General features: G+C 40.1%; 1 long non-coding RNA gene across 5 annotated transcripts in view; it reads left to right on the top strand.

Moving 5' to 3' along the window:
• Positions 1-13003, top strand: part of LOC106856868 (uncharacterized) — a 113767-nt gene that overhangs the window by 33320 nt on the left and 67444 nt on the right. For all 5 annotated transcript variants that reach the window (XR_015804108.1, XR_015804110.1, XR_015804112.1 and 2 more), the window contains exon 2: positions 1661-1918. This is a non-coding gene — a long non-coding RNA (uncharacterized LOC106856868). The remainder of the gene's footprint in view (positions 1-1660; positions 1919-13003) is intronic.

The following is a 13003-nucleotide window of genomic DNA, read 5'->3' as shown; positions in this document are numbered from 1 at the left end:
AACTTGAGGTTTTCTCCAGGTTTTCTCCTGCATTAGCAGGACATGCAGGAGGTTATGGCTGTAATTAGCAAGAAGAGAACAAAGATAATGCTCTGGATTTTCCACAGTGTTTTAAAATGCCACTTCTGCAGGGAAAAATCCACAAAAGATGGTTAACAAACCAGACCTGATGGGCTGAAAAGGAGGCATATTTCCCCTCCCAGAGTATGGAGGTGGATGGCAAGTGTGCCCTGGGGTGGTGGGATGAGGGAATTGGCAAAACTCGTGTTCATCCTGAATTGAATCCAGAGAAGATTAAACAGGTCTCACTTCTGGAACTGCTGGGAATAAGGGAAAGAAAATGCCTGGCTTTGTCACGTCATTTTTCAGAAACCTTGATCATAAATTGGAAAATTAGGTGACTGAAAGGGATGTGGAAAGGGAAGCAAGAAAGGAAGAACTCTGGAACCGACAAGGATTTGCTTTGTCCTTGGTTGGGATTCAGTGACAAAGAAAATGGTTTCAGATTCTAATTTTTAATCAAGAATGTTACTGAAGAAGGCAAGAAAGAAAGAAGGACCTGCCCTGGAAGGGCAAAGTGAGCAATGAGGAAACAGTTTCATTTCTCTTACTTCACTGTAATTTTTTTCTGTGCAATAAATGTATGTTTAATCTAGTTGGTTGCAGTAAAACTCAGCTCTGGAATTCACAAACATGCTCTTGTGTCTTTTGGGTGTCTCATCATGGAAGGATGGAAGCAAATCCACCTCTTACTCTTGAGGTGCTGCCAGGCAATTTGTGATACCAAAAATCCAAGCACTTACATATGAGTGAGGTCTTGAGAAATCACTGGCTTGGACATATTAATGATATCAGCAAAGAGAGGGAGGCCTCTGAGTGCAGGAGTGACCATTTCCATCGTGGCTAGTTTTAATGAAAATTATTTTTTTAAGGCTTATGTTCATCCTTTTTTTTTTTTTTTTTCGTTTAAAAAGTGAAAATGGGGAAACAAAAAAGATTTTTTGAAAAATGGAAATTTATAGTTTTGACCAGCAACAGAATGTGTAATAAGGTTTTGCTTTGGTGTGGTTTTATTTATGTATTTAAGTGCAAATTCTCAGCTTTTGGAATGATGAGAAATCGGAGAGGGAAAAGGAGAATCTTTCATACTTTTAGACCAGCAACACGAATGCAGAATTGGATGCTTTGCTGGGCTTCTAGCTGTGTTTTAAGTAAAGAGAATTTGCCTAGTTTTTCAGGCTGAGTGAAGTTGGGAGCAATTTGCTGTATGATACGGAATACAGTGAATCAGCATTCGCGATGGCAGCTATTTATAGTTACTCTATTTTTATTCAAAGCAAAACAATAGCACTGAATTTCAGGCAGTTGGACCAGGCACTCAGGAAGGTCTCTCTGGAAGCTGAGGGGGGAAAAAAAAATCTCATCTTGCTGGATCTTGAGGGCTGAGCTCGTGAGCTCCGCCAGCATCTCCATTTCAGTGCCGTCCTCCGAAGGTGAAATCCAGGGCTGTGCTGGGGAGCTGCAGGAGCAGATGCCTCTATAATGTGATTTTTTTTTTTTTTAATCCCCTATTCAGGGGCTATGGGCATTGCTTGTATTTTTTTATTTGAAGAGCTGAGCAGTGTAATTAATTGCTGTTAATTTTAACCGTCTCTTCCAGGTTTTCTGTGAGTGTTCCATGTCCTGCTGCTGCTGCTGCCAACGATGCGAATGCCGTGGCTACAAAGGCTCCTCACTGTCTCATGCCGGGTCCCTCAAATCCAAGAGCTACTTGGCAGTTTCCAAGGCAACCACCTGTGGAATAATTAAAAAGGATGGAAGTGTTAGCGTGCCAGATATAAGGAATTCTTGCCTGGAGAGAGCGTTTCACTTTCTTCCGTCATGAAGAATCAAACATGCTTCTGCCAGCAAAGTTAAGGTAGTACAATTAAAAAAAAGTAATGGTTTATTTTCTGGAAGTTTTGAGGTGGAGCAACAAGCCTGATACGACTGTCTGCTATACAGGAATGACCGTGGTTCCTTCTGGGTTAATATTTTGGGTAGATTTAAATGGAAAATGCACGGGAATGGTGATGATGGAAAGGCAGTGTGTGTGATCAGTATTTTGTATTAGTAAAACAGTTGCATGGATTGTTTTGCACTTTGTGCCGTCTTCCCTTGGATGATTTTAAGCTGGGAAGGACTAAAATGGAGCATACATTAGTTGGAGCATAAATATAGGAAGTGCAGCCTTCATGCCAAGTACACTGAGATTTCTTTGGCATTCAGTGAAGTGATAGTTATAAAAGGAATCTAGGAGTGGGCTCACTGCAAAATGACAGTCGGAATCAAGGGCTGATCTTTATCCCAGAACTTAAAGGGTGGGCAGTGACTAAGTCCATGCTGAACCAAACTGATAATCAGGTTTAGCTGCTTCAGTGAAGCAGCAGCTCAAAGCATTTTGAAGTCACATATTCCCAGATTCAGAGCTGAAATTGAACGGTGGGAAAAAACAAATATTAAGCAAAAGAAGGCTGTTAGAATAACAAAAAATGGCAATTTCAGTTCTGAAAGTTTGAAACATTGCTTCAGAAGTTGGCAAAGGTGTTAGACTTCAGATAACTGGGAAAGTTCTTCTCCAAGTATTGTATGTTACTGGATGTATTTGCTCATTATATCTTCCTTCTCTGCCAGTCATTCAAATATAGTTGAATAGAAAAATATTACTCATTTCTGACAATGGAGTTAAATGGAGAAAAACCACATTCCCATTCTTCCCATAGTCCAAATAACTGCTCAGTTAAGTCTGGTTACCTTGCCTGATGCTCTTGTACAGTTAATTTTAGGCGTGATGCTTTTGTGTAATTTATTTCAAGAAAAAAGAAAGAGTCCTAAATTTTGAAGTAGAAATATTTGGGATGCCATCTGGGCTTTACATAATAAATTTTTCCTGCCAAAATGTTTGTGGGATTCTGTTGGGATGTGGATGGGATTTCACATTCCATCCCTTCCACAGCACAAGAAGATCATTGTTTTTTAGATATGGTGGGTCCAAGAAGAAATAAGAATTGTGTGGTGGCAGCCCTGTGATCTGAGGGAATGCAAATAGAATCTATCCATTAACAACTCTCACCTTTTACAGATGTTACCTAATTTCAACAGCAAATATTTGCAGGTACTGACTCAGTAGAGTTGCAGTTTTCCACCCTAATACTTGATTTCCTGTTCATTGGTTGGTGTCACCACATCTTAAATACCAGAATGGTTTTCTTTCTGAAATAATTCTTCAGTCTGTTAATTCCTGTCAGTATGGAGCTGAGGAAAATGGGTTTTTCAGGCAAGTGCTGTTTTCATATGTGGAAGGAGTGTGCTGGCAGTGTCTGCACCAAGCATAGTGAGGAGGATACAGAATTGAGACACTGCAAATAAAGTGAAGGTGCTTGGTGTGTGTGGATCCAGATCCTTGATCTTCCCAAGCAGCATAAATAACTCTCAAAGATGGAATTGGGTACTTGTGAAAGAACACATGAGTGTATTTGTGGAAGCCTGATGTAGTAGCAGCCAGGTACAGTAATGTAGGATTCCCAGCAGTGTACACAGAGGAGTTCCAGCTCCTACAAAACATCCCAAACACATACAAATATCTCCATTTTTCTGTCTTACCTCAAATGCTGTGGGTGAAGTTTTTCTCATGAAGTTTAAATGTCCAGATGCTGCTGAAGCCAGAGGTGAACAGCAGGTAGGATGAGCAGCTTCCTGACAGTTCCTATTCCAGACCCCCTTGGAGGGGATGACTTGTCTCTAAAAAGGTGCCTGTAGGAAGGAATCCATCTTTTCCATGGATAATTGAGCCTGGACAGCTGATTCAGCCCAGATGGCAAACCTTCCAGGAACTTCAAGTGTGCAATTAGATACATTTGTGTATAAAATTAATTCTGCTATGCTTGTTGCTCCATTTTCCATTCCTATTCCAGAGCTTCCAGAGCTAATTGGAGTTGCACTTGATTACTGGTACAACCCCCTTACTCATCCTCCTCTTCCCAGCTTGGACATTTGACCCTGTCAGTTTTCCCAGCCTTCATCTGCAAGGCTCTGGTTCAGTATCAAGGCTAGTGAAGAGCCCAGTGGAGTTTGTTAGCATAGTTTGTAAGAGAAATAAAAACATCTGCGCTAAATATAGGCAGCTGTGCTGTGTGAAAGAAAATACAGGGACCAGGAAAAATTGATTTCTAATGTTTTTTATGTAGGTTATGTGTCAATAATCTTTATCCCTAGGAAGTTTTACAGGATTGAAGGAAGTAGATGGTTAGAGGTAGTGATTTGTTCAATAATTTTAATTTCTTCAAGTGATTCAGTACCTGTTGACATAGAAGTTGTTTCTGCATCCTTGGCTATTAAGAATGAGTACTGTATGCACCCAGAAAAGTAAATTTTTCTTTCTAATTCTCTTTTTGTGGCAGAAGATTTGTTTTGCTCCATATTGGAGTAACTTAGTAACTTTCTGAGAGGAAAAAAATGGGAAATAATAATATGGTAATTCTTTCAAAGATTATTTTGATAGAGTGGTTAGTATTTTCTTATTTTTATACCATCAGATCAGCTGTATCAAAAGTCAGTTACAGAGTGAGTGGTAGTCTAAAAGTGTTATTAAAATACCCATTAATTTTGTTGAACGAATTAGGATTGTTTCCTGGAATAGGTGGGACTTTCATCTTGTTGCTTGGAAATCCAGGTAATTTTTCAGGTTGGGATTTTTTTCGAAGGGAATTTTTCTTTCTAGCAAGAGTGGAAATGTTGGGGAAATTCAGGGAAAGAACAATAAGTTCAAGTCAGCTTTGTGGAAAAGGGAACTTAAATACTGAATGGACCCTTTTTCCTAGGCTTGATTTTCCTTTGAGAAGGAGGGAACTCACTTTGGTGGATGGATATTTTATGGGGAGCAAAGCTGCACTGCAACTTTAATACATGCAGAATTATCTACAAGGTGACAGACTTTATGCTTAGGCACCAGATCCCTTTCACCCCTCCAGCTGCTTATGCTGGGCATTTTGGATATGCTTTTCCAGCATAATTCAGATGATTTTCCCAGATAGACAACACAGAAAGTGCAGAATAGAATGAAAAGGTCTGACAACTTGCAGAGAGGTAGTGAAGGTAAGAGGAGAAAAGCAGCTCTTGGTCGTTTACTGACGTGGAGCAGGGATTTGTCTCCAGCAGTGGCCACAGGTGGGTTATTGAGGAGCACAGCCACAGAGTGAGTGGGATCCTCCTTCTGCACACCCTTCACTGTCCAGAAGTCCATAGTACATGGGCTGACTGAGCTGGATGGTTTTATTTTTTGGCATTTTTTACTGGACTTTTCTTTTGGAATTTGTTAATGAGACGTACTGGGAAGTGTAAAGCTCTGTGGTTCCCCAGCTTAACTAACATCAGCCTGTTCAGTGAGGAACCATATTCTTCTGTTAACTTTTGGGCCTGAACTCCATTTAAAATCCACTTCTTGCACTGGAAAAGACGTAAGTAATTCATACATAACTATTTCCATTATGACCATAATTTTCTAGAGCTCAGCCTGCTGCGAGTGTTGAGTCAGTTCAAAGCCTGCTGACCTGTAAAGGGAGCAGGGCCACTTGCCCCACCTCCAGTCATCCTACTTCGCACTTAATTTCATTGAGATTCCTCATTAATTTCACTCCCGAATTTCATTTGTGTATTTTAATGTCCAGCGAGTAATCTGCACGCATTTCTTTTTGTTTTTTCTTACTTATTTACTGCCTTTGCTGCTGTGAATAACTTTACTATCATCAGCAGATGTCATCTCACTGTAGAGCCCTTTTCATGTCATTTATGAATTCATTGAACAGTGCTGGGAACAGATCCCAGCTCAGATCCCTGTGGAAAGAAGAGCTGAAATGGCACCAAGTCCTGCCAAAAGCAGAGTGGGTTTGCCCACTTCTGCACGTGGCACAGCTGAATTTGTGGTAAAATCACTGTGCTGTTTTGGTACACTTGTAAATGTGGAGTCACTGTAAAATACTTTGTAGGAATGAATAATAATATGTAAGATAATGTCATTTTTAATCACAGAATCATTAAGGTTGGAAAAGACCTCTATGATCACCAAGTTCTACCCTCAACCACCACTGTATTCACCCCTAAACCATATCCTCAAGTGCCATACCCACAGAATATTTGACTCCACAGCTTCCCTGGGCAGAGTATTCCAATGCTGCCTGTTTGGAATTTCACCTTGGAAAGACAGAATGGGCAAGGGATTCACCTTTTTGGCTGACTGAGGATGATGTTTAATGTTTAAAAGGTCCACACCTGCTTTGTTCACAGCATTTTTCATCTCAAAACCAACTTGGTTGTAACCTGTTAGTTTGTCACTCTCTACATTGTCAGTAAATAGAAAACTACATTGAATAAGGGAAATCAGGCAACAGAATCAATCTCCACAATCATAAATACACACTTGTTTTAGTTGATTAAGTGTAGGAAATTTTCTGAGCAGTAGAACTGTTACTTGCTCTTGTTTTCCAACATTAACTTAGCAAACATCTGATGTAAAACTGGGCCAAATCTAAAGAACCTGAGGCATAAAATAATTTTTCCAGAGGTTTCCAATAACTTTTCCTGCAGCTGCAGCTTAGAGAAGTGGAGAGTTGAGGACATGAATGTGCTGCACATGTCCCAGTGTCCCACTGCTGCTTCCTCTTACCACTCTGTTCCTCCCTAATTACTCCTGAAATTCTGTTTGCTTTTTCACTGCTCCTCTTATCAACCCCTGTGAGAACTTTATTTTCGCAAAGCTATCTGCAGTAAATTCAAGGTCTCTCCTAATCAGGAAAAAAACTAATTTAGAGCCCCTCATTTTCAGTGTGCAGTTGGCTGCTTTTTTTCTATATACAGGGCCTTGGAATTTATCTACTTGAATTTCATCTTCTGTTTTCCCTCCCAGTCATGCTGTATAATAACTAGTTGGAGGAAAAGACTGAGGGTAACTGCTTTGATGCATTTACTGGTTTATCTGTAATAGAGCTGTGACCTCACAGTGTGTCCTTTTCAGCATCATTTATTGTTCAGTTAAATGAGGGAGGTCTAACTCCAGACCTGTATAGGAGTCTGATTTTATATGTGTGTGTAAGGGTTTATGTTCTCTGCATGTAAATTGACTGTTGATTGATAAGATCTTCCTCCTTTCTGCTCTACAGCTGAGTTTTCTTCAAGACCTTGTGGAGAAGTTGGTAATTTTTTTGGGACTCCCAATATCCATGGAGCCCTTTCGTGTCTGTGACCTGCAGATTGCAGTCCATCAGTTGGTCTTTTTAATAATTTGGTTTCCTTAGAAATCTGGCTGTGTCCATGTGCTCTGGCTGTGTAATTCCTGGCAGGCTTTGGCAGTGAGCAGTGCTCAGCTTCCCGGAGAGGATCCCCTTTCCTGCTCCTCTCTGCAGGCAGACACCAGAGCTGGAAGTTCCCTGAACTGCTTCGTACAGAGCAGAGAGTTCATTTGGGTTTTCATGTGGCAAAGAAGCATTTCTGAGGTTTTTTCCCCCTCCCCACAGTTTTGTCCTGTCGAGCTTTTGATCCTTTGTCACCTACTGGTCCAGCAGGTTTTCTTGTAAACTTCACCCTTCTGGTGTATTTGATAAAATTTCCTCTTAACACATCAGTTCTCAGTATTTTTTTTTGGCTTAAAATTTTGCATTTAGTTTGTTAAATTCTTTATTTTTTTCCTGGAATCACAGTATGGTTCCTCTTTCTGAAGGACATGCTTTTGAATGCTTTCTCAATATTCTTTATTTTGTTTTGTGTTAAGTTGCACTTACTCTATTCTTCCATATGCAATATGAGCTTTTAGCAAGCTGTCACCTCCTTAATACCTTCACCTTTTTTTGTCTGTTCATTTTAGTTTTCTTTAAAGCAGTTTCTTGTTTCTTCATCACAGAATGCTTGAGGACCTGACTAAGGTCATCTGGTCCAACCCTCATACTCAAGCACGGACTTTTTTCTGGTTGCACAGCTAAAAATAGAGAAAACTACTGTTTCAAGTACTGAACTTGAGTGCTTTGTAATCAGTAATGCAGCCACTCTTGAGCAGTGAGGATCCTGTACACAGGTCAGGACTGGGTCAAGTCTTGCCTCTGCTGTGGGTTTTCAGAGTTGTTTGAAGGAGTGCTAATTAATGGTGTCTTAAAAATGCAGTATTTACATCACAGTGACTACACGGAGAATTTATCCATCTCCAAAATCCTGCAGTTTGGCCACTTCAGTTTCAAGGGGTGATGTTTGGTGCTGATAACTGTCAGGTACCTTCATGGGGCTGGGGAGTTTCAGAACCACAAAATGGTTTGAGTTGGAAGAGGCGTTAAAGACCATCCAAATTCCATCCCCTGACACAGACAGGGACACTTCTCCACTGGACCAGGTTGCTCCAATCCCTGTTCAACCTGGCTTTGGACACTTACAGGCATGGAGCTGGGAAGTCTCTCTATGCTGCTGAACTTGGTTTTGTGTCTTTTCTTTCTTAATGTGCTTTTATTGGAAGGAAGAAGTTTTGAGCTTCGTGGGCTTCCGTGCACTTCGAGATGCTCTTGTAAGACTAAACAGACATGAGGAAGTTTTTACCAGAAAATCTCTTTTTGTTGTGGCTCTCATCCTGCTGGAATAATTGGAGGATGCTGTCCCAGCTAGGGAAGTGGAATGAGGAGTTTGGTTCATCCTTCTGTCAGCATCTCTGTGTGGTCAGATGAGCTTTTCTCTGCATTCCCTGGGCTGTCATGAGGGATTTAGAAACCCAGAATCCTCATAGACCCAGTGCAGGTGTTTGAGATAGAGTGAATTAAATCCCACCCTGGTATTTCAGTGTTTTCAGCTGGTGAATGTTTTCATTTTAAGAGAGTTTTTTCAGTCGTGATGGTTAGGAAAGAGCAATTTGATGCTTGATTAAAAGCAAGGAGAAGGCTTGCAAAATCTCTTCAGGTGAAAAGAATTTTAGAGTTCTGTGGGTGACTTAAAAGGATAAAATGAGAGTGGAATTTTAAATCACACATAAATGTTAATTACAAAGAACAACTTGGTTTGACTTGGGTGCTTGATAGTTTTATCTGTGTTTCTTCATTCTTATATAAATAAGTGAAAAGTCTGCAGCTTGGAGATGTACTCAGAGACTGCATTTCTAGTAGTATATATTCCATTTCAGAAGCTACAAAAGCATGTGGTCACAGAACAAGGGGGAATGGCTTCAAACTGAAGGAGAGCAGTTTTAGATGAGATATTTGGAATACATTCTTTACTGTGGGAGCGGGGAGGCCCTGGCACAGGTTACACAGAGAATCTGTGGCTGCCCCTGGATCCCTGGAAATGTCCAACCTGGGATAGTGGAAGGTGTCCCTGCCCATGGCAGGGGGTGGGACTGGATGGGCTTTAAGGTCTCTTCTTACCAAAACCATTCTGTGATTCTGTGAAATGAAGAAAAACCCCAGCATACTCAACAGAAGAAACTGGGTGAGATGAATCTGTCTGTAAAGGTCGGATTGAATTTGGGAGTTACCACTTTCTGGTTGTTCTGTATGGTCAGTGGCAGCATCAGTTGAGCTGTTTCTGAGTTTTTCAGATGAGTTTGTGTCTGGACTTATTCACACACTACCAAGAAAAGGAAAACCCAAAGCCAAGCCTGAAGTGGGTCTTTTAACTTCTTAGTTGTTAGTGGTTGTTCATCCAAATAAAGGACTGATCTGACTGGCTGGAAATTTTGTGGTGCTTTACCCTCGGTGTTAGAGGTTGCAGTGCTCAGGTTTGTGTGGGTGAGTGGGCACTCCTGCCTCAGTGTGCAAATACAGACTCTTCAGCAGAGGTTAATGAGCTTTTTCTGTTCTCTTTTGTTCTGTCTGTAGCTTCCTCAGTTTTGGGCTCTGCAAGAATGCAGACTGGTCTAAAAACTATGTAGATTACATAATGTAGGGCTGGGGTTTCTTCCAGCTTGAGTGGTAGCTGATCTCAGTTTCTGGCAGGTTTGAAAAGCTCTTCTGCCCACCAAACCTTAGAGCAGGTGTTTGCTTCACCAGTGGCATTTGCTGATCTTGTTATTGTGTTAATTTGGGGAAAGACAATATTTTCTGGAGGTCTGGAGGATGCTGAGAGCTCGGTGTTTATTTATTCCCATCAAATAAACGTGGATTGAATGCAAATGTTCAGGGATGGTGTCAGGACAGAGAGGATGAGAGGGGTGTTTTCAGTTAATGTCTGCCAAGAATTAAGGAAAATTAACACAAAATTCTTGTGGTTTGGGAGAATACTCACTGGAGGAGTTGTCTGCTCCACAGATGGGGGATGTACAGAGTACTTGGGATAACTGGTTTGAAGCAAGGGTTCCTGTATAATTTGCAGAAGGATGTTTCACCACCTTTAGGTAGAGTAATTTGTAGTTAGTCGTTGAGCACTTCTCAAGGGAAAGACCTTACAGTCCTTGCTCAGGCAGAAATCTTCCTGAAATCAGTGGTAAGAGTTTGTTGGTATCCAGGCCTGAAAAAGCCTCTGCAGTGGTTTAAGTGTGAGAGGCAGGACTCCTCAGCAGTCAGTGAATAATCAGCTTGTGATTATTCAGTTTGATTGCTTCAGGTTGTCTATTTTCACTTTCTCTAAGGTCCTAAGGTTGTTTCAGGAATGATGTTTCTGGTGTTGTCTATTTTAGACACTTGACGTGGGATTTCAAACTCTGCTGAGGTGTTGGCAGTGGTACAACATGTGGCTGGTTTATGGTAACTCCTGCTCACATTTGAAATGCAAATACCATCTCTTCTGCAGGTTTTCAGAGCTCTGGTTCCCCTGCAACTGAGGGTTTCACCTAACTAGCTTTGTGAAAGGTAATCCCACTGAATTAAGATTAATCTCACCTGGGTTTGTGATTTTTGAAGTGACATGAGGTTTATCCAGAGTCTCCTAATTGCTGGAATAATTCCAAGCAGCAAGTAGTAAGATCTTACCTTCTTTTTGTCACTGTGGTTCTAAAGAGGGAACTTAAGCTTCCTTCATGGTTGTTATTTCTTGGTGTTCTGCCATAAAAAGCAGAGAACAGTCTAAAGATAAATGGGCAAAGGAAACTTGGTTCTGGATGTGGAGGGGTTTTTGTGTTGTTAGAAGAGGATGAACGTCCTAAAGATTTAAGTGAAACTCACTTGAAAAAAAAAAAAAAACAACAACTTGATTTGGTATATAAGCATTTTTTTAGAATGATGCTGCTGCTCCTCCTTGAAGCTCTTCCAACTGAAATACACACTGCCATATGCTGCTGGAATACCAGCACACAAACTGGATTAAAATACAAATGAACAGAACTGCATTTTGAGGCTTTAGTTCTGCAGAGGGATCCGAAATGGTTCCGTTTTCCACTCTGCTAAACGCCTGAAGTTGTTTTTACAGCATGCCTGTGCAAAACGTTTTGGAGGCTTTGGGTCTGAAACAAGGATGAAGAGGTTGAGAGAGAGAGAAAATATATTTTTCCAATTTTCTTATCTTAATCTAGGGGTAGGCACGGGTGATGTGGTGCCACTGTTCCACCTATAGCAAATAAAGAGATAAGGGAATTTTGTAAGCAGCAGAAGAATTTTGGATACTTCTTTGGACATCCAGCTATCCTGTCCAGGGGACTAATCCAGATATTTGATAGCTTTCAGAACCATAGCCATAGTTCCACACTCATCTCTACTGCTGCTCTTTACTTAAAATAGCATTAAGACACCAATATTTAAGTGTTAGCTAGGATTTAGACTTTTTAATGTGTGTATTAATCTTTTAAAATCTACTTTTGTATTTTAGGAGAATTTGTGGACATATAAAAACAGCCTTTGTAATTGGGAACAGATAATTTAGATGCCTCATTTTTATGTTTTACATAGATATTTGCTAAGGAAAAATGCGAAGTTTCCCAGCTACTCCTCTCCTGAAAGTTGTTTTGAGCCAGAGTAATGATGAATAATAATGAGCAATAAATTACAGAGCTGTATATTGCTGTCATTGATGGGGAAGTGCTCCTGCTGATTTTATTCCAAATGCTGATCCCATAGAGGTTGATGCTGTGATATTGGGAGGAAACATCTTAGTTTAATTCATGTGTTTTATTAAAGCCATAGATATTTCTTTTAATAAAAATATCAGATACTTTGTAATCTAAAAAGGGTGGAAAACTGTGATGCAAACCTTCTCTTCTCTTCTCTTCTCTTCTCTTCTCTTCTCTTCTCTTCTCTTCTCTTCTCTTCTGTTCTCTTCTCTTCTCTTCTCTTCTCTTCTCTTCTTCTTTCTTTTTTCTTTTTCTTTTCTTTTTTCTTTTTCTTTTTTCTTTTCTTTCTTCTTTTTTTCTTTTTCTGTTTTTTTCCTTTCTTCTTTTTTTTTTTTTTTTTTTTTTTTTTTTTTTTTCTTTATTTTTTTTCTTTATTTTTTTTTCTTCTCTTTCTTTCCCTGGATAAAGAAGACCTGACAGGAATGCATGGAAATTACCAACAACATTCCTCACCAAGTATTCAGAAACAATTGGGCTACTAGTATTTCAATAGTTGATAATTAATGACACTGTATAAATAACACTTTGAGTTCTTTTTACGTGCCTGCTGGGTTTTTTTTGGAAGGGGGAGGAATGTCAGACAAATTTCTGGCGTTTCTGTGCTACCTTGGAGACTAGAAAATGTTTCATTATTGGCATATGAGATTCTTATGTAACTTGGTAATTCTGGGAACAAGAATTTTAAGAAAAATGCTGAGCAGTTCGAATCTCCTCGTAAAATTAGAAGATTTAAAACCACTGTGCAAAATACTTCTGTGATAAATTCCCCAGAAATACGAGTATTCCAAGCTCCTGGAATACATTAATTTTTCTAGGATTGCTTCCTTAAGGAGTTAAAACTCCAGACCCATGGAATGAATGACACACTGGCAGTTATTACATAAACCCAGCGTGTTTGCTTTTGCAGAACATGAAATGGGGATGCCATGGGGGTGTGAGGGGAAGGTGGAGTTGCTGCCTCGT

Source organism: Sturnus vulgaris, chromosome 5, assembly GCF_052056855.1.
Source record: "Sturnus vulgaris isolate bStuVul1 chromosome 5, bStuVul1.hap1, whole genome shotgun sequence".
NCBI lineage: Eukaryota > Metazoa > Chordata > Aves > Passeriformes > Sturnidae > Sturnus > Sturnus vulgaris.
Note: the sequence above shows the minus strand (reverse complement) of the source record. Positions and strands in the feature narration are given on the sequence as shown.